This window comes from Gambusia affinis, linkage group LG08 (genome assembly GCF_019740435.1).
Source record: "Gambusia affinis linkage group LG08, SWU_Gaff_1.0, whole genome shotgun sequence".
Classification (NCBI taxonomy): Eukaryota; Metazoa; Chordata; class Actinopteri; order Cyprinodontiformes; family Poeciliidae; genus Gambusia; species Gambusia affinis.
In genome coordinates, this window is record NC_057875.1 from 15616812 (window position 1) to 15638013 (window position 21202).

The following is a 21202-nucleotide window of genomic DNA, read 5'->3' on the forward strand; positions in this document are numbered from 1 at the left end:
GTGTAGTGTTTTGCGTAAATTATTTTACTGCTTTGCGATTAAAAAAAAATAAAACAACTACAGTTTTTCTCAGACACACTTTGTTAATGATCTAATGTCTTGACTAAATGGGTACAACAAATGGAATGGGAAAACAATTTGATGTAGGAGTGAAATAACACAAAAACAAAGATGAGTCAAGTTTGCTTGAATTGTACGTGACAGACCAACTCAAACAGTCTGGTGGGGCAGGGAAAGGATGCAGGATTCATATTTGAATTGCAAAGAAAAATCAAAAAAATTGTGAACATTTAGTACAGATGAAACCAGAAATTTACATACGCAATATAAAAATACAATATATGCATTGTTTTCACATTGAAGTGAAATCACAATGAAGTTTACTGCTTTAGGTCAGTGAGAATATCAAAAAAATTTCCCACTTGGTAAATGCCAGAATAATGAGAAAGAGACTTTTTGTGGCAATTTATATTACTTTCTTTAAAGTAAAAAGTTTAAGTACACTTAATTAGTATTTGGCACTGTTGCCCTTAAACTATATAACTCTTGGATATCCTTCCACAAGCTTCTCACGATAGTAGGCAGGAATTTATTTTGCCCGTTTCTCCTCATAGAAGTGGTGGAACTGAGGCTCATTTGTAGGCTGCCTTGCTCGCACATGCCTTTTCAATTTAAAAGCTGAAGTGCCTTTTCAGCTTTTAAGTTTTTGATAGGATTGAGATCAGGGCTTTGTGATGGTCACTCCAAAACATTGACCTTGTTATCCTTAAACCACGTTGTGACCAGTTTGGCAGTATGCTTCAAGTCATTGTTCATCAGGAAGGCACATTGGTGCCCAAGCTTTAACTTCCGGGCCTTGAGAAAACGTTTTGGTAAGATTAATTTACCAAAAACGGGAAAACCTTATTCTGATAAAAAAAAAAATACTATTAGGGCTGAAACGATTCCTCGAATGATTCGAGTACCTCGATTGTTAAAATTCCTTGAGGAAAATGTATCTGCCTCAAAGCTACTTTAAGGAAGACACCAAAAGTCCTGCCCCTGTTATTGCACCAAAAGGTGGCTCCACCTTTTGGTGCAATAACACCAAAAGGTGGTGTTATTGCAACTCTACGATTTGTTTTTCTCCAGGTGGGATGAATATACTCAAACCAGAAGTTCATACACTAGCCTACTACATACACTACATAATAAGACACATATTTATTTTAGGGCTGGCGGGATTATTTATACAGGTGAGCGGATAGACTGAACACTAGGGGTGGCTGTGCTTTAAATGCGTAGTTTTACTGATTAACCGGAAAATAAATGTCATATCTTCCTGTTCGCAACAAAGGGGCGGCAGAGCTGGTAGAGTTTCTATGTGTGACGAATACAGGTGTCAAATCCCGTCGCTATAGACACAAGCGACAAGGCTGGACAAGGTGAGAGTTAATCTATTAAATTGACTGAAGATGAATACGTCATAAACCAAAAGCTGGGGTGTAGACATTTTTTTATAAGCGTATTTGTGAGCCTGTCTATTATTAAATTGAATATAATTTCTGATTTTTGTACAACGTTTCTTCAGGTTAATTTAGAAAGTAAGCTATTATTTCGATTATTGTTAACTTTGTTAACAAAGTTATTGTTAACAAAGTTATTGTTAGGGAAGTGGAAATGTGAAAAAATTGCACTGATGTTTATATCTGATAGTAACACTGCTGTTATGTTAGATTTATCAAAGTTTTATTTAATCTTTTTTTTTTTATCCGATTACTTGATTAATCATAAGAATAATAAAGAGATTACCCAATTACTAAAATATTCCTTTACAACAGCCCTAAAATAAATATGTGTCTTATTATGTAGTGTATGTAGTAGGCTAGTGTATGAACTTCTAGTTTGAGTATATTCATCCCACCTGGAGAAAAACAAATCGTAGAGCTGCAATAACACCACCTTTTGGTGTTATTGAACCAAAAGGTGGAGCCACCTTTAGGTGCAATAACAGGGGCAGGACTTTTGGTGTCTTCCTTTTAATAGCTTCTTCTTTTGAAATTAACTCCAGCTCTGATTGGATGGAAGCATCTGTAAATAGAAATTTTGAAATCTGGTTCTACAATTTATTACATTGTTCCTTGACATCAGAGACTCCTTGAAATTACATTTTATTTATTTTTTCTTGGGAATGTACCCACATCAGCGGGGAAAGTTTGTTTGCACGGTGCACTTAAGGACAAGTGCTTCGGCAAACTCCGCCAATATCGAGAGGGATTTTCCGAAATACCTCATTTGATTGAGGGTCAGTTCCTTCTCTCTGTGGAAACAAGGTACACAACAGAGCAGTAAGCTCCAAATAATACTAAAATAACAGGAAAGCTTATTTTAGACATGAATTTCGTGTGTTGATAAGATCCTGGTCATTGTGCCTTCTGTGTCTGTTAGCGCTGTGTGCTATATCTGCCTCGTTGAGGATGTAATTGAACAGATTGTGAATATTGCAATAACACCATTGTGATGCATTAATTTGAATTGATGGTTCTGCAGGTTTATCGTCTTCATTCTCCTGCTCTGGGTCAGACTCTGGCTCCAGACTCTGGCTTTGTGATGTAAGGTTGGATGGACAAGTCTTCTGGTGTTGAGTTCTCTATTGCTGACAATTGTATTGCTGCTGTGAAACTACAAAAATGGGCGAACAGGGCGGAGTCAAAAGCTCTGCGAACTGGAGTGGGGCAGGGCGTGAAATGTTTCATCAATATTTAAAAAAGACGCAGCAAGGCGAGTTGTTCTAAAATGCAGGGGTCTGTGGAGCTACAATAATAATGAATTTAGACCACATATACATGTACAGTTCTACTTTATGTAATCCATAAAGTAGAACTTATCGCCTTGCCATAAGTAAATGGTTTATATGTTAAGCATTAAAAGCATGTCCTCCTTAGCTTCAGACAGTGAGAAAAAACTGTCTTTTATACTTTTAGTCTTTTTAGTTGCAGATGTGAAATATCACAATGTTCTGCAAATCAGAGTTGTACGCTGAAATATTTTTTTGACATTGTCAAAAGAGGTTTTTATGCCTCGTCATCCCCGCGTCTTTTCAAGCCACATGAAAAGCTGTTGACGCCAAAACAGACCCGTTCTGTGTCCGTGTTTGTTTATGGTGCGTTCTTGTCTGTGAAAGACAAGTAGGCGTGCCATGCACTTCCTACTTCAATCACACTAAAAATAAGTGCACGCAGCTCCTGATTTCTATTTGATCTCTGTTTGGAGAATACCACCATATTGTTATGCACCACACGTTGTGCAATTGCAGAGGAGAGGAAGAGCGAGCTTGTTTCGTGCAAGATGCGGAAAGCTCAGGAAGGCCGCAGTGAGAAAGCAGGAGGTGAGGAAGCTGGATGACATCACTGAGAAAATGCTGAGCTGGATTTAAGGGCTACTGGATAAAACAGGTCTGATCCCACAGTGCTACCACCCCGCAACCCCCACACCCTCCTGCCTCCATCTCCTCTCACTTTCTCTTGAGACATACAGTGCAGGCAGTGTTCTCTTCCCTACATGATGAGTTAATGGAAGGGGGGTTGAATATTTTAAACTGTGCTTCACTCGCATCCTTCCTCTCCTTGCTCGTCTGTCTTTTTTTTTTTTTTTTTTTCCTCCTCCTTCAGCTGTGCATTAGTAGAGTGCACACATGACCCTGTTTCTGTCACTGCAGTCCACTTTTGGAATCCGCATGACATCATTTTGTATTTTTGGGATGAGCAGTGGTACAGTGAGTGTTCTGCCTCTATGCAGCTGAGGGAGGCTGCAGAACTCTTCTTTTTTTTGCTGGCTGTAAAAACAGCCTTTGCTAAAGGTCTGCGCCTACGGCTGGTTGTCTGTATCAAATAGCTGTTAAAGACTTTACTATATGCAAAACGGACACAAGTCGACTAAAGCGCATTTTGTTTAACAAAAAAGAAAGGACAAACCGAAGAACTTCAACACATTTATTTGCGCTCTCTGGAAAGTTACATGTACACATTCAGTAAGACCATTATTACTCCTACCAGTTCCTTGTGCAGATGCACAGACTCTCACACACTCACTTCTGTTCTCTAAGACAACCGGGATTGCCTGCTGAGGATTCTGACGGCCTCTCTTGGACTATCGCCATACGCATTCCTCCTTCCCCAGGTTGCCGTTGGTTCATCTGAGCTCAGCCAGTGCACTCTGTCACCCCATACGTGTGTGCATACATGCGTGCGTGGGCGTGTGTGTGTGTGTGTGTGTGTGTGTGTGTGTGTGTGTGTGTGCATGCGTGTTCCAGTGTGGGTCCATGTTCTGCATGCATCTTTAACTTAATAGAAAGTTATCTTCAGCATTTGTGTACACACAAAGGCATGTTTGTATGATTTTATTCATTGCTTCTTGTGAACCACTCAGCCATGCAGAAAATTACCATGATATGGCCCTCTGTGCAGGGGCTGACTGCACTCACTACTGTGTGCGCGCTGGCTTGGAGCCAGGAGCAACAACTAAAGGAGTGCGCAGCAGAAAACAGGTCAACTGGATGTATCGTTGCTGAGATGAAAATAAATCAATATGCAATTGAGTTTAACAATTGTTTTTCTAATGATGAGAAGGCTAAATTTATGTAAGCTATTCGTTTAGCTTGAAAGTGGAATCTGCGTTTCAATTGTGCTTTTGCAATTATATGAGTGCCAAGCCAAAGTATTCGTGGCTCTTGAGTGTTTTCACATTTTATCCAGTTACTACAACAAACGACAAGACTAAGAAAAAGAGGTGAACATACAGAAAGACAAAAAAAAAAGTGCAAAAAAATTAAGAGTCCAGTTTTGTTCATTTACAATGGACATTTCAGCATGTGCCCTGCGACAGACTGGCGACCTGTCCAGGGTGAACCCCGCCTCTCGCTTGGAACGTAGCTGGAGATAGACACCAGCAACCCTCCCGACCCCATTAGGGACAAGGGTGAACAGAAAATGGATGGATGGATGGATGGATGGATGGATGGATGGATGGATGGATGGATTTCAGCATGTGTGTTAATTGATATGCCAGATATCAATTAACACACAGTAGGAATGTACTATTGTATAAACTATAAAAAATAGCTAAAATGAAGTCAGACATAATTTGGTATAGAACACATTTAAAGAACCTCAGAAAGAGACTATCACAGACATATGGCTACTTTTCACTCATTAGTTTATCAAATTGTGAAGGAAATAGGCTATTTCAAAAATAATAAAACTTCTAACAGCTGTGCAGCAGGTTTCTGTGCTAGTTAAATAATGCAAAGCAGGAATAAAAAGCACAATTTTAGTCATCTTTAGCATTACTATGCTAACATTATGGTATCCAATATAAACATAGAAAAAATGTTCAACGGCAGCATTTCAGAATTTAAACCTTGTCATATTCTTTTATTAAAAATGTCTGCATTCAATTATGTTGTCTTGATTTTATTTTATTGTTCCTTAAATAAATTCAACCTTGAGATATTGCTTGAGATTTGTGCATTCATAAAATATTTTATCTATGTGACAAAAACCAACTCTATGATATTACGTGTCCTCTCACCGTAAGGGCATTTTAAATGAAATATTCTCAGGTAGTTGGCACCGAGAAAAAGATTATAGAATGATCAGGCTTTTGTCTAAAAAGGAAGAATATATAGTTTGACTCTACGTTTCGACTGACTCTCTACGGTACGGGTGGCCCTGTTGCTGCCAGCTGTTGGAACAACATTTTTTTATTTTAAATAACTTGATAACAGTGATACATACACAAGAAGGAGCGAAGGAATCGAAGGCAGCTGGTTTAATCTGCACACTGTGCGTGCATGTCAGAGAGAGAGGAAAATGAGTTCAGCTCAACAAAAATCAACTGGGACCTGGCCACCCATCTGGACTACAAAGCACTTAGCTCCGGTCTACACACATACACATATGTGCACTTGTCAGTGAACCCCTCGCCGGTGGAATCATACTGGCGGGAGTTGTTGCCAAGTCAATAACACAGACTGATCCCTGATGCTGAACTTCTTGGAAGTCCAGGCTCGTCTCAGTGCTTCATGAACCTGTACAGAGGTCCAGCTGCTGCCCGGCTAAAAGGTGAACAGAAGAGATCAGAAGAGAACAGAAGAGATCAGAAGAGATCTATCACCCCCTCTGCTCCTGCCCGCAGGTCACCCTTACTGGAAACACACTTCAGAGAAGAGATCATGGGAGCAATGAGCCTCTGAGATTGGTTGCATTCATTTCCTTGGATCAATGAGCTCTCATGTACTTTTACCAAAGGTGTTTTTTATTTTCCTGCTCTGCACAATGACATTGGAATAATCAACGTTTTTTATATGACCCGAGAATCTCGTCTTGCCTGATTTTGCTTTGTCTGGCAGGTTTGTCAAAATAACAGGTTTTTGTACAAAGTCTCAATTTATATGGCTCTTTTCTCTCCGTACTGATTGTTGAAATCGCTTTACATTGGAGGTGCCATCGAAATGTGACAAGAGGGATCTGGAATCGAAGTTCCATTGCAGGAAATCTTTATTATCCAGATGGCAAAGAAAAATTACCTTTAATGAGATGTATGTGACATTGTAACTTACAAACAAACAACTGCATTAGACCAAATATTAAAAAAAAGAAGCAACATCCTAGTTTCATATATATATATATATATATATATATATATATATATATATATATATATATATATATATATATATATATATATATATATATATATATATATATTTACATATAAATAAGTAAGCAAATTTTATTTATAAAGCACCTTTGAGAGATAAAAATCACAAAGTGCTTCACTGATAAAATATAATAACACAAAGTAAAACAAGACAGCCATTCTTCTCAGGAAACCCAGCAGATTGCATAGACTCATTCATCAATATTGGAAGAAAATTTGGATCAACAGAGACATTTCTAAAACTGGACGTTTCTCTGTAACTGATACTGGAAACTTGTCAAAAAGCTGGAGGAGCAACAAGAAATTCTTGTGAATAGTGATTGTGTTTAATATTGTATGAGACAAATCCCTTGTATTCACCATAAGTCTGTATTAGAGTCAGAAAGACAGAAGCCTTTTCTTTCTAAAGAAAACATTAAGGCCTCAGTGAAATCTCCCAATAGCTTCTGGAAGGACATGTTACAGTCTGAATAAAGCAAATTTGTATATTTGGATACAATTCCAAAAATGTAATGTGGCACCAAAACGAGACCATACCATCTGGGGTTACCTTTCTTCAGGTTGAACTAGACTTTTCATCAGAATAGGCAATATTTTAAACAGTTTCAAACACAAATAAGTGTTAAATCATTACCTTCTGGTGTGTCCTGCAAAGTTGTAATAATGAAAGATTGAATTTTTTTAGAGTCACAGTGAGTCCAGGAAACAAACAAACAAACAAAAAACAACAAAAGAATACCTTTCCCAAAAGAGCATTTAAATTATGAAATTACTCAGAAAAATTTAAGTATTAATTTTGACATTAAATCAGCGGGTTTGGCTAAGGAGGGCTAAGAGATTTTTTTCACAATACAATTGGTCTTGAAAACATATGCAGACATAAGAAAATAACAGTAAGCCATCTCTTACCCAAAACAATGAAAAGCTAATTTGTAGTAATGCTGCTGTAGGCCAGGCTACTGGACGATAAACTGACCACCTGCTCTCCCTTTCTTCTTCTACTACTCTCCAGTTTGCATTATGTTATTTCAAATGTTAGCTTTTTGTTTTCTTTTCATAGAAGCTACACCTGGTCTGGCGATCCATGTGGCTTTGGTACCTCCCTGGAGGAGGGCATCGGCTAAGATGATGTTCCCATCAACTGTAATCATTCTCCCTCTCCTGATGTGGACTTTTTAACTTTCATGAACATCAAAAATAATCCAATATCAGTTCTTTTTTCTCAAGCAATTTGCTCTGTCTTCTCAAAGCCCCAGTCGGTCATGGCAGGTTCCAGGATTTGCTAGAGGTTTCTTCCTATTAAGAGGGAGATTTTCCTCTCCACTGTCGCTGCATGGATGTTCAGTTTGAGGGATTGCTGTAAAGTCAATGGCTCAACACAAGCTATTGTCACTATGTGCTTGCCCAGGAGAAGTGACTTCTCCAAGTCAGTGACTCAATGCAATCTGCATGGTTTCATTAGACAGAAACTTTTTAAAGTATTTTGAATAATCGATTGATCATGCTGTACTGTTCGATAACTAGGATCAATTGGAATGTATGTGTGATTGAATGGAAATGATCAGTTTTTTGTAAAGTACCTTGAGATTTGTTGTGAATTGAATATATACAAACTGAATTCAATTGAATTTAAAACTGCTTAGCCGGACAGTTTTTTTCTGGTTTCATCTCATCAACCACAAGGTTTAAATACTAATTTATTTAAATATTGTAGACATGTTGTCATATAAAAAGGTTTGACTTGACAGACCTTGTATGACCATCAGAGGATGTAACTAACTTGAGCTTGAAAGATATGTCCTCTCAGGCGCGGACCAGAGACTGGGTACTCAACTAGGATGACCTGAATTTGACTGTCTGGCTCCCACTGATCTGACACAGGTTCAGGCGACAGTGTTTGACTGGTATGGCCTGAGTTCATCAAATGGAGGCCGAGTTTTTGGCCTGGGCTCATGAGACCGAGCTCAACTAGTGTGGGCTTTGCGGATGCATGGATCTCTGTGTGATTGAGGATGTGTTTGCTTTCCAAGCTGTAGGAAAGACACTGGTGGCGGTATTACTCCTGCAGAAGAGATAACCTAACATGGAGAGTCAATAAAAAATGACTCTCCGTGGTTACCTCTCATATGCCCTTGTGATCTCACTGCTTCAGGTGGAAAGGAGAAGAGATAGTCTATAGATCTGAGCTGGACGGGAGGGGGAATCTTGTGGTTTAGGTTCGATCTGTAAAGGGCAGGTCTAAGAGAACTGTTGTTGGTGGCAAGAGAATTGAGTGAAATCAAACAGGGTTGAATAATAAACTTTTGCCTGTTTTCTTCAGAGCAGTTTGTTCGGTTTCCAACATAGTTCGATTCACAGAGCTTTCAGAAGGTTTCCATTTTATAACCTTGTGTATATGTTATAACGCATGTAGTTTTGCATTTTTTTTACAAATAAAATTAGGACAGCTTAGCACACAGCAATATTCAGATACCTTTACTCTGATGCTACTAAATAAAAATCTATCTATCTATCTATCTATCTATCTATCTATCTATCTATCTATCTATCTATCTATCTATCTATCTATCTATCTATCTATCTATCTATCTATCTATCTATCTATCTATCTATCTATCTATCTATCTATCTATCTATCTATCTATCTATCTATCTATCTATCTATCTATCTATCTATCTATCTATCTATCTATCTATCTAAAATGTGAAAAGAAAGTTGACAGGGTGATAGAAAGGGAGTCTTGTCGTCTGAGAGGTGGTGTGGTTCGGGTTAGATTGTGGTTGAAGTCTTGAGGAGGGGAGGCGCAGGGGGCAGGCAAGGCAGCGCATACCCGCAGCATTCAAATGGAGCTCCCATTGGGAGGTTTTACGCTTCAAAATGGTTTCCTGTGACGTGGATTGTGTGTTTGATTTGAGCTTTGAGGGGTTTGTGTTATTCTCGGGAGGGGAGAATCTAGCACGCTCTCATTTCCGCACTGCCAACAGCCAGCAGAAAGTTGGCAAGTCAAAACAGGGGGATTGTAAAGACAGATTTTTCTCCCCCTACTTGTATGAACCACATTTTTTTCCTGCTTTCACTTTTTTTTTTTTTTTTTTTGCCATGTTTTTCTGCTGAGCCTGCTCCATGGCTTAGCCTGCATATTGATCGATAGGTCTTAATAATTACCCCTGGTAAGACCTTGGTCCTTGCATAACTTTCTCAGACTGCCTGATTTTCTGCTGATCATCAAATACCCCAAATATGTTTGTATTCTGATGCGTACGCACATTCGCTGCCTGGCACACACATGAATAAAGTGAGAAAAGAACAAGCAAGTTTGCACGTATACAAGTGCGCATGCTGTCAAACACATGCCTTAGAAGTAATTGCAAACAATGGATGCCAGCTGGGCAGTAGGTGAAGCAAAAAGCACAAATGGATCCAGGTTCATTGTTGTTTGGTGTTGTTTTTGGTTTTTTTCCATCTAATTTCGAGGAACAAAAAAGAGAATTAATGGCATGTTACTGAATGAGGCAAAGTTCAGACGTGAGAGAAGGCAAAGGCGGCCACAGAAGTATGGAAAGGGCACATTCTGTGGCAGAAGGTAACCACCTCCAACACCAGACCAACCAGTTACACAAAACCTTCTGAGAACTTACTGTTCCACCAGCTACTGTACCTCACAGAGCCAAGAAAAAAAAAAAAATCATAACTGGAGGTGTTTGTGTTGGGGGAATTGTCAAACCCCTCTCTTTCCTGATCAGCCCTTTTTTTTCCTTCCCTCCCTTCTCTGTCTCTCAACATGCCTCTCCTCTTTATTTTCTTACTGTAAATACTGCATAAGAGCGTTCGGTGACGTAAAAAAGCCAATTATTTAAACAGCGTTTTTACTGTGTGGTACAAATGGAAAAGCTAACCACTGTGAGCCAATTTTCTCCATTAAGTTATATAAACAGTGTTGATGGAATGAATAGGCTTTCCCCAAAATGTGGGGGGTATAACAGGGTCTGAGGGGTTCCGCTGACATTCTAGTTTTGAACCCTAACCCTCCCTCAATAAGCAATTCCTCAAACATATAAACAGCTCTGCTATACAGTTATACAGAATTTGTTGCAGTATTACATAATAATGTGTTGGCGTACGCAGCCATCAATTCTAAGATTGAGCGTCTGCAGTCTTCAAGAGGTGTGTTTCTGAGCTTTTTTCACGTTTGCTTTTATTGTATGTTAGTCAATATATAATATTTTTTGACTTAAAGATGTAACTGTTGCATTTTAGTCTCGTTTGAATAGAAAATTTTCTCAGTACTTTGTTTTTGAAATTCAAGTCCAAAACTTTCTTGATCCTCAAAATTATATTAGTATTGCTTATTAGGACAATGCTGGACTATATTTTACCATGTTATGAAAAGTAAAATTAAAACCATAATTTAAGCCAGTGAAACATCAGTGTTGAGCAACTGCGAAAATGTTTCTGTTTCAGAATTACTCTATTTCTAGACGTGGGGTATGTTAAAAGAAGAGGTGGCCAAAAACTGTGAGGAAAATATTTACACTTTTAACAGAAAAGAAACTAACAAGCCAAGTCAATACCTGATACAGAATGGAGGCCTGAGCAAAGACTGTGCTCTTTCAGTTTGAAAAATGTTACTTTCATAAAATTTGTGAACTCTACATGTACAAGACATACAGTGCAAACAATTTTTTTTAAAACTGTGGATGCTTTTTAACATTTGCATATTAACAATATGTAAGTGTACACTTATATTAAGTGTATTTTAACAAGAGTTATTAACAAGAGAAACAGTCACAGAGCATTATAGAGATTCCCTCATAATCTGGGCCATTAGGTGATTTTCCATAATAATGTGTTTCACACTAGATCAACCTAGATAATTTTTTATTGAAAAGCCTAAGCTTCGTCTCGTCTAGCCAGCTAACTACTGTTAGCAAATCCCATAAAGAGAGGGATCTGTCCTTCCATGCAAATGATGCAGCATGTAGATAGTTCCTATTGGCTGTTTCTGAGACTTTGTGGTTCCAAGATGCCATTGTTTGGGTCACATCTTAAACAGCAACCATCTGTCGCATTTCCAAGTTGTTTTAAATATTTTCAGTATTGCGCAGACTGAAGCTATGTAGAAGTTGCTATCTTCCTGATTAATAAAACTAAACACATAAGTCTTGGTTGAATATTGGAATTTCCTGTTTTAGCCACTTTAAAGTGTTCATCATAGTTAGTAAATGATAAATTAATAAGGGTGTCAGTTGCATTTAATTTATATGAATTGTTAGGCTTGCCAGTAAGGTGGTGATTAATTGCCCTGTCACACCACTGCATTACTATCTTAAGTTTTAATGCAACTGGAGACACAATGTCATGGGAAAATAATGTTTTTTATGCCACCTTTTTATGGATTTGATGCTATTGCATCTGCATTTTGATCACCAGATAAGCCAGGCTGCTTCAGATGTTTTGTTAACATAGTTACAAATTCTGCCACTTTAGTGCCGCTGCTCTCGCACACCATGAAAACTATGCATACAGGGTTAATGCAGTGATTAAATATTAACATCTCTTAATCTAGAGCTACACTATCCAGATGGTTCACCAACTTGAAGACACCAGCATGCTTTAAACTGAAAGCAAAACAACACCATGCTACCTGAAATATTTACAATTGCATTAATTTTAAATGAGATGGTGATGTCACAGAAAAGTATTGTACAACATTGTGACCCAACAGAGCACTGTGAATTCCTCCTGTATGTGCATTTCTTGGAACAGAATCATGTCAAAAGTGACACATGTGCTGTACTTCAAAGATGTGACAGGGCTTGATGTCCGACAAAACAAAACATTACTTCACTATGTTTAGACTCATGTAACCTTTGCTCCAATACTCAACACACATACACACACACACGCCTACGCACCCCCACACACACCAATATATTACATAGGATTAGTTACCCAACCAACAAAAATTAAAGGACAGATTGTAACAATCATATTTACTGTACTTTATAAGTTTTATTAAAAATATTTGTTACTGTCTGTCCTTCCATAAAGGCTCAATGTATTTTAACCCTCTCGCAGTCTTAGCGCGACTCACAGGAAGAACATGACAGATGTCACGTTCGGAAAACGGGGAAGCTCACGCAGGGTCTGTCGGACCCCCTTTTAAGGCCACAGGAGGGCTAAGACTGTTTGTTGGTATTTATCAGGCATGTCAAAATGCGAGGTGTACAGTTAATATGCAGTATGTTTTTTAAAAAAACATACTGTATATGTACCTATTTACATTCTTAACTGCAGTAAATAGTCTCAAACATCTCAGTGGGGATTCTTGTCGTAACTAGTGACGCACAAGAGCAACAGAGGCTGATCCAACAATGACAGAGACCCGTTGCCTGAGTAAAAGAACACTCTCTGGCTGATCTCCCATCCCTTCCTTTTGCAAATTAGTCGCTGATTGTCCACAGACATTGCTGTTGGTGCTCCTCTGTACCAATAAAGCCCTGTGTAGAGCAGTGTTGGAGCCCTCCAGGTCTTGTTATTGTAACCAAAGTGTGTTTTGGCCAGGGTTCCTGTTCTCAGCACGAAAAACAACAATAACAACATCAGCAGCAACACACAAGCCTCCCAAGTCAGAGGCAGGCCAGAAGAGGGTGGGTGCCCCGTGAATGTTGCTCTCTGTTCTTCCAGTGGAACACAACACTTCAGGTTCTAAAGTGACTGGAACTTCGATTGACACCCTAGGTTCACAGAAAAACAAGCCAAACAATGTGCACCAGTTCAAAATTCATGTGCATGCCTTCCCGGTATCCTCCTTCCCACATGTTTCCTTTTGCTGTATACAGATCACCAGAGCAAGAGAGATTCCTGGGTTTCCTTAAAACAAACAAAAGAGAAAGGAATCCACACAAGTCTCGAAAACAAAATAGAGGGAGTTTACACAAAGACCACACAACAACATCACAGTGGTCTAATCTATTTGTAATTAGAAAGTTTGTTCTGTAGTGACCTCGCCCAGACAACAGATCCATCTTTCGTTGGCCTTGTTATGATCTTGGCCCCTTTTTTCCTCCTTTCCCCTTATGCTCTCTGTTGTTGTCCCTGTAACAGAATACTTGTTTGTGCGTGTGTATAAAAGATCCCTCTGTTGTGTTGATGACATGACGAGAAGTCAGAATGTGACCCACTTAGAGGCTCAGGAAAAAATTGAATATTAAAGTCATTTTGACCTTGCTCCAAATCAAATATTATTATAATATTATTATAAATGACCCCTGAACCGTAAGGATATTTAATTAATACATTTCAGTAACCCTGGTCAATTCTTTTTCTCTAAATAATTTCACTTTATCTCTCCATTTATGGACTAATTTATTCTTTATTTGTATGTATGGAAAGAGTTGCTTCTGACATCTGGCAGGAATTTAATTCCAATAACCACTTTACAAATTCATTTCATGAAAAAAAAAAATCTTGATAATTTCAATACTTGTTTATCCCACTGTGGCCTTTCGTTTTCTGATGTTCAACTTCAAAGGCAGAATGATAAAATACAAAAGAACAGCAAGAAATTGAATGAAGAGTTACTGTACATAGAGGGAGTTACAGAGCAAGAGGGCTGAAGTGACTCAGCTTTCCCCTGGCAAGAAGCAAGGGAGCCGGGAGTTTGAGCCCCCCCAAAGTTTTACTAGAACAGTGGCTTTTTAACAGTAGGGAAAAACAATGTTATAACAGCTTCCTGCACCACTCGGTGTTCCCCACCAATAAATACAACAAGGATTGGGTCATAATAGTATGGTTTGGCATCAGGTGAATACTGTGTACTCCCCTCTGCCCCCCAACACCACCCACCAACCCATCAACCCCCTCACCCTTTCCATCATTTCCCCTTCAACCCGACTCTTATGCTATTTTCCATTAGGAGTAATAGGCTGCAGTGTTAGAGAAATATCAGTCATTGGAGTCATTGCCTACTCACTTACTCCATCCTTCTGCAGTACCACTCCACAGACTCTTTGTGTTAAGAAACACTGTTATAGTGCTTTCCTTTTCCATTTCTCTCACCTCTTGTTCTGTCTGTTTGCTTTTGCGCTTTTTCTTTTAAATGCCACTAATTAATTTACAACCATGCTTGAGCCATTTGCTGTTAAAATATGAGAATCTACATTGTCATGAGTACATGTGGAAGTTTCCTTGTGTGTAAATAACTCAAGGTTATGGCACAAAGGTGCTCTGTGAGATTCAGTGCTATGGATCGGGTTTCCTAGCAGCTGACTCTGGGACAGTAGCTGTTAAAACAAACAGAAGTAAGAGTTTTTCTGGAAAAATGGCAGCTATGGCAATACCGGGAACCGATCCAGTTTCCATACTATGTTGCATTTGGCAGAGGGGGGAAATGGCAAAGGGGTAGAATAACATAAAGGCATCTGTAATGGGATACTGTAAGAGGGTGATTTAGGAGCATGTGTTCTTATGAAGGCTTACATTGTATCTTGTTGATACAGCTTGTGATGCATAGTCAAAAATAGTTATTGTATCTATGAGTATGTGGCAGCTGTGGAACTATAGTTGAACCCTATTTCCCTAAAACCTCCGTCATCCCCTATCCTTACCATTATCTACAGATTTTATATTTTATTTGTCCTAAATGAGATTTAGATGGCTATTTAGTTCAAGTTAGAGGGGATAATGGATACAACAAACCAGCTCAAATTGGGACTCAGCTTCAGGAATAATTGATCCATTTGCAATTGTTTCCATTATCCAAACAGATGTTGTGATTTTTTTCGTTTGATACAGTAGTATTAGCTTGGAGTGGTGGTAGAAAAGAACCTTAAAAATCTGTACATATTTAATTATTTGGCACTGGGTAATCAGTGCCAAATAATTAATCAAGGGATCTTTGATGTGTTTTAGCAGAGGACTTATAAAATATACAAATTTACCTATTACTTTAATTCATAAAATAAATTACATTAATATGTATCCTATTCAGGCTGCAGTATCTCTTCCAGTCACTACCCATTCCAGTATCTCGTAATTTCTTTAAAAATCTCAATAAACGTATCAGAACATTCATGTGTAATGGTTAATCCCCAAGGGTCTCATTAGAAAATCTTACTTGGGATCATAAACTTGGTGGTCTTACGTTACCTAACTTGGAAAAGTATTACTTGGCTGCTGAAATGCGATTTGCCTCCTTTTAGTCAGAAAAATAAAATGTACCTTCCTGGAATTATTTGGCCTCAAAGAACGTTTATCCCCAGACTTCATCTATAAATGGACACCTACAACTAACAGAACGGACAACTCTGTTGAAATTCATTTGATTAAAAATGTGACACAGAACTCAAAGAGCCATTGAACTAGAGGACATTATTTCACCTCATACACCCTTGAAGAAAATTGACTCATTCCTACTTCACCAAATAAGATTCTGGAACAATGGTATCAGAAAGCCAGTCATACATCAAGGACTGGTATGAGAATGGATTCCTGATGTCTGTCCTATAAAAACCTGTGGAAAAAGTATGATCTGTAAAGTTGATTATTTGTCTTTTATTTCCAGCTGAGATCCTTTCTTAAATTTCTTTAAGTCCAAAGATGACTCTACCTGCTCTGAGTGACCTAGAAAAACTGCTTCATGAGAGAAACTTGCCTTGTCTTGTCTCTCAAAAATATATTTTGTCTCAACATGTGCTGTTTCAAAGTTGGGGTTACAGGTCAAGTCAAGGGAGGAATTGGAGATCAAGTTACATGTTGCAATTAATGAGCAATAATAGTCTGAATTATGTCAAAAATGTTCAATTGTGACCATTGACTGTAGATACACGTCAACCTATTGAAACGCTCTTCATCAAACCTACAATACGTCACAAAAATTACATAGATCCAGACAAGAGTTGTTTCATCCATGTTTTAGAAGTGGCATTGAAGAGGGTTCAATATTCAATTTCCCCAAAAAATTACAGAGGATCCTTATGCTCTGTAAAAATGTTTGCAGGAAACTTTATAAATATGGGTAAACAATAAAAAATAATTCAACAGAAATTCTTGAATTTGACGCTTTATGTTGCCAGGAAATGTATAGCTTTTATGCGGTTTAAAAATCAAGGGTAAACACTTTTTTATTTGCTGTTTCCTACACTTCACAAATATTTTTTTAATTTTATTTGATTTTATTTTTAAATAAGCTAACCTAAATATTTTTTGATGTGTTTTATCTTAAAATATGCTGTTTTTAACTTCTGTGTATAAACACTTTGACTCGTCTTTGGACCTGTTTAGACCCACATAAAACATGCTTTATGCCAGACATACAGTATATATTTAGATAAGAACAGGTCTTGAGAGAGCGCTTTGCTTCCCCAACAGAGGATGATTTCTGTGCAATACCTTGATTTTGAGATACCACTAGGCCATCAGTTAGCACAAAACCAGTAGGCTAAATGTGAAAGCAACTATTTTTCTCATAGATTCTTGGGAAGTAGCTGACCGTAAAACTCTCTTGCTAGATAGGATCTGGAGATCCACTGACAAATAATTTTCCTGTTTTGGAATCTCTCCTGATCCATGCTTGATAATGAATATTTAAAACATTAGATAATACTTGGCTGGACGTAGATGTATTTATTGTTTTTCTGGCAGGTGATCAGTTGAGTAACTTAATTCATAAATGAATAGGAGCCATGTGCAAAAGTTCCTGTCCATCGTATGTAATGGGTCATCCCCTCACTGTTTCACGTAATTATTTGAGATCAGATAGACCGTGCCGTGGAGCTAGCTGGGGGTTGTTTTTGTGTCAGTGGTGTGCGTGGAGTGGGGTATGGGAAAGAACTCACCCCTGAGGGCTTGTTTTCCTTTGGTCAGAGTCAGACAAACAGTCATAATCGGCTCTCCGTTATCTCATGTCTGAAGCGTCCAGATGAGAGCCAAGCTGCCAAGTGAACACATTTGAATGGCCTGAGTCATTCTGCACATGTGTGCATGCTTTTCTGTCTTTGTGAGGACTTAGTAAGAGGTTTACAGATCTGTGGGAAGGACTGTATCAATGTTAAGTCTCAGAATTTAGTTTTTGGTTCGATTCCAGCTTATAGTCAATTCATAGATCTTGGAAATTAAGCTTGTCTGAGACCATCTTTATAAAAGTTGTATAAGATTAATTTAAATGTGCTTGTGTGTGTTTTAGTTAGTACAATAACCAGCATATCCCTGGCCTGAAACATGCTGAGCTCATCTGAGGGGGGACGGTGGTGTGTGTTGGCGTGTGTGTGTGGATGTGGGTATATGGGGGGAGGGGGTTCTAATAAATTCACTGCAGGTGATGAATACATAGCTGCAATCTAAAACTGGAACACGTAAAAACAGCTTTGCGATTTGGTTTCATTGCCCAAGTATGTTGTAAAGACTAGAGGATTATCCGGTTGACTTTCTTCATTAAACGACTGCCAAGAAGGGACCCTGTGCAGTTCAGACTCTAATCATTATTTAAACTGGAACATCCTGTGCTGTACAGTATGTGAACTGATTATTCATGGGGTGCATGATGCTCACTAGTCTGAGTTACATGTGTGAAATTTTCATCGGAGAACTGAAGAGCTTCATTCCATGGCCACGAAACATCGAGGAGCTTTTAAGGCAGCAGGCTTGTCTCGATGGCTAAATTCCACAGAGGAGCACGGCCTTCCCACAGCCTCCTCAGAAAGTGATCTCATTTCTGTTTATCTCTCCTGCAGAGTGCAGATTGTCTTATTGACAAAAATTTGGCCAAATCCTGCTACGTTACAAGAAGAGCAGTTCACCTAATAAGGTTGGAGCAGTGTAACAGGACACAGTTACTATAAGGACATTAAAACTACTATCACTTTTTTTTTTCTCCCAAGGGATAGTCAGCATTTGATGATATCTGATTTTATCTAATGTATTTTGGTGCCAATGAGATTTAAGGCCTAATGCTTCTTCTAAAATGCTTGAGGGGTTATCAAAAATAGTGTTTTACAGAGCACTTGCATACAATAGATTTACACTTTCTCCTGGTGAAGCCTTCAAAATGCCTTCTCTAGAAGTCCCACCAGTTCTATGAGTGAAACTACAGCCCGGTTTTGGACAACAACAAGGTGCAGTTCTGATTCTGACGGCTGACTAAGCTTCTAAAATCTTGAAATACTTCATTTCTTTCTTTCCTGTCAGACTGACATAGAGCGAGATGAGCTCTTTAAAATGTTTGATGTTTAATGAAAGTCTTGTGAAATACATCTCGACTTGTCTGTTTTATTTGAAGTAGAGATTGCTCAATGGATGGCAAAATAAATAATCATCTGGTAGATTTTCAGATTGATTTATTCATTGTAATTCAATTTTTGCATCTATTTACAAAATCAGCCTCTAGTAACAATAAACATGTGTCCATCAGACCCAGTGGCTGAAATACCAGTAACTCTCCACTCGTAGCCTTAAGGGCAACAGGAAAAAAGCCGTAACACGCAGCGCACGTACCATCACCCTGAACTCCAGTAGCATTGTTTTCTAAATACTGCCTCCATCAGGTTGCAGATGTAGATTCATCTCCTTAACATAAGCAGCACTGTGGCAGGTATTTTACACACAGTATTTTGTAACCAATAATGGTCATGTATAAAATTGTTTTTTTGTCATGCAGACATGTAGGAATCACATTTTTGGCATGCATGTGTTCACATGAGCCCATAAATTTATTTACAAGTTTTTTTTACAGACAGATTTGTGCTTAGACTTCTAGAATGTCCAACCATAGAGAAAACTGCAACCCTACTGGAAAAAAAAAAAACAAAACAAAAAAACAAGCTCAGACCAGTTTTAGTTGGTGTTAGTAGAGCCAGACTGGTTTTGCTGCTTTCACTGAAGTAAGCCTTAAGCTATTGCTTGTCTCCGCTGAGGACAACGGCCAGCTGGGTCCGTTGACTGTCCACCAAAGCTACTAAGTTGGTCACTGAACCTAAATCCTTGTTGGATACATTAATAGGGCTGAAACGATTCCTTGAATGACTTGAGTACCTTGATTATTAAAATTCCTCTAGGAAAATTTACCTGCCTTAAAGCTTCGTTAATTTATGTTTTATTATTAAGCGCACTGTGTCCCCGCCGAAACATTATCTGTGTTGCACGGAGCTCTGACGTCTGCCTCTGAGTTGTTGACGAAAGGTAAGTGTTAGTGGCATACCGTCCAATTTTCAAGTTCAGCCCATGGGGATTTTATTGATTGTCATCAATAAACGGGAGGTGGAAATCATCGTGGTGGTACATGGATGGTAGATGAGTTTCTGAGTGTGACGTACGAAGGTGCCGAAAATATCCTGTATTGACCCCCCCCCCCCACCTCTCACCCCCTCCCTGGCTTTCGTCCCCTGGCCTACCAGTCCCCGGACTTACATTCGTCTGTCCCCTGGTCTATTTCCTCCCCTCCACCCCCCATCTTATGTTCGTTTGCTCGCCTGTCTCCCACTCCCCATCCCAAGCCCCCCACTTCAGTCGACACTTCCCGTAAGCTCAAACCCAAAGCTTGACAGGTATGGGGCAAGGTGAGAGTTCATCTATTAAACTGACTGAAGATAATACATAAACTAAAAGCTGGATCAAAAATGTCTAAGAATAATCATAGACATTTTTATAAGCGTATTTATGAGCCTGCCTCTTTATTATTAAATTGAATAGAATTTCAGATCTTTGTATAACTTTTCTTCAGGTTAACTTGAAAAGTGAGTTATTATTGTTACAGGTTAGATTTCTAAACTACAGAAAAGTAACTGTTAGGGATGCTCAAAAATGAAAAATTATATTGACATGTGATAGTAACACCGGTGTTATGCCAGATTTACCAATATTTAAAAAAATTTTTTATCCGATTACTCAATTAATTGTAAGAATAATCGATAGATTACTCGTTTACAAAATTATTTGTTTACAATAGCCCTAATCAGTGCATAACCATCCTTATAATTGGTTGTACATTTTAAAGTCAAATAGTTTCAACAATTTATTGAGATGGATTTGGTTCTTTTTTCTGCATATGCTGATCATCATCTTTAGATTGTAGAAATGAAAGCAAAATATTTTTCAGATAAATTAGGTACTTTACCAAAGTTACATCCACTGGAAAAAAATGCCACAAAATAAAGGAAAATTTATAGATTTAAGGAATCACAGAGACCGACTTCTGCTTGTAGTCAAAAATACGTCTACCAAATATTCAACTAGAACTAATCTTCTACCACAATAAAAAGTGTACTCCAACATAGTTAATGTGACGTGATGAATTTTTTACTGTAACTGTAAGTGTAACTTCAAGATTATCCTATAATGACCACACATTTCAGTCCATTCCTGATCGTCTTATAGTCCTCCTTTTCCCAGGAAAGACTAACAGCAGACATTACTCCATCTCCCCCACATTCCATTAACATCTTATAATGTTTAGCTCTATCTTTTGAAAGCTCTCCAGTTTTTAACTGGGCTCAAAGCATGTGAAGT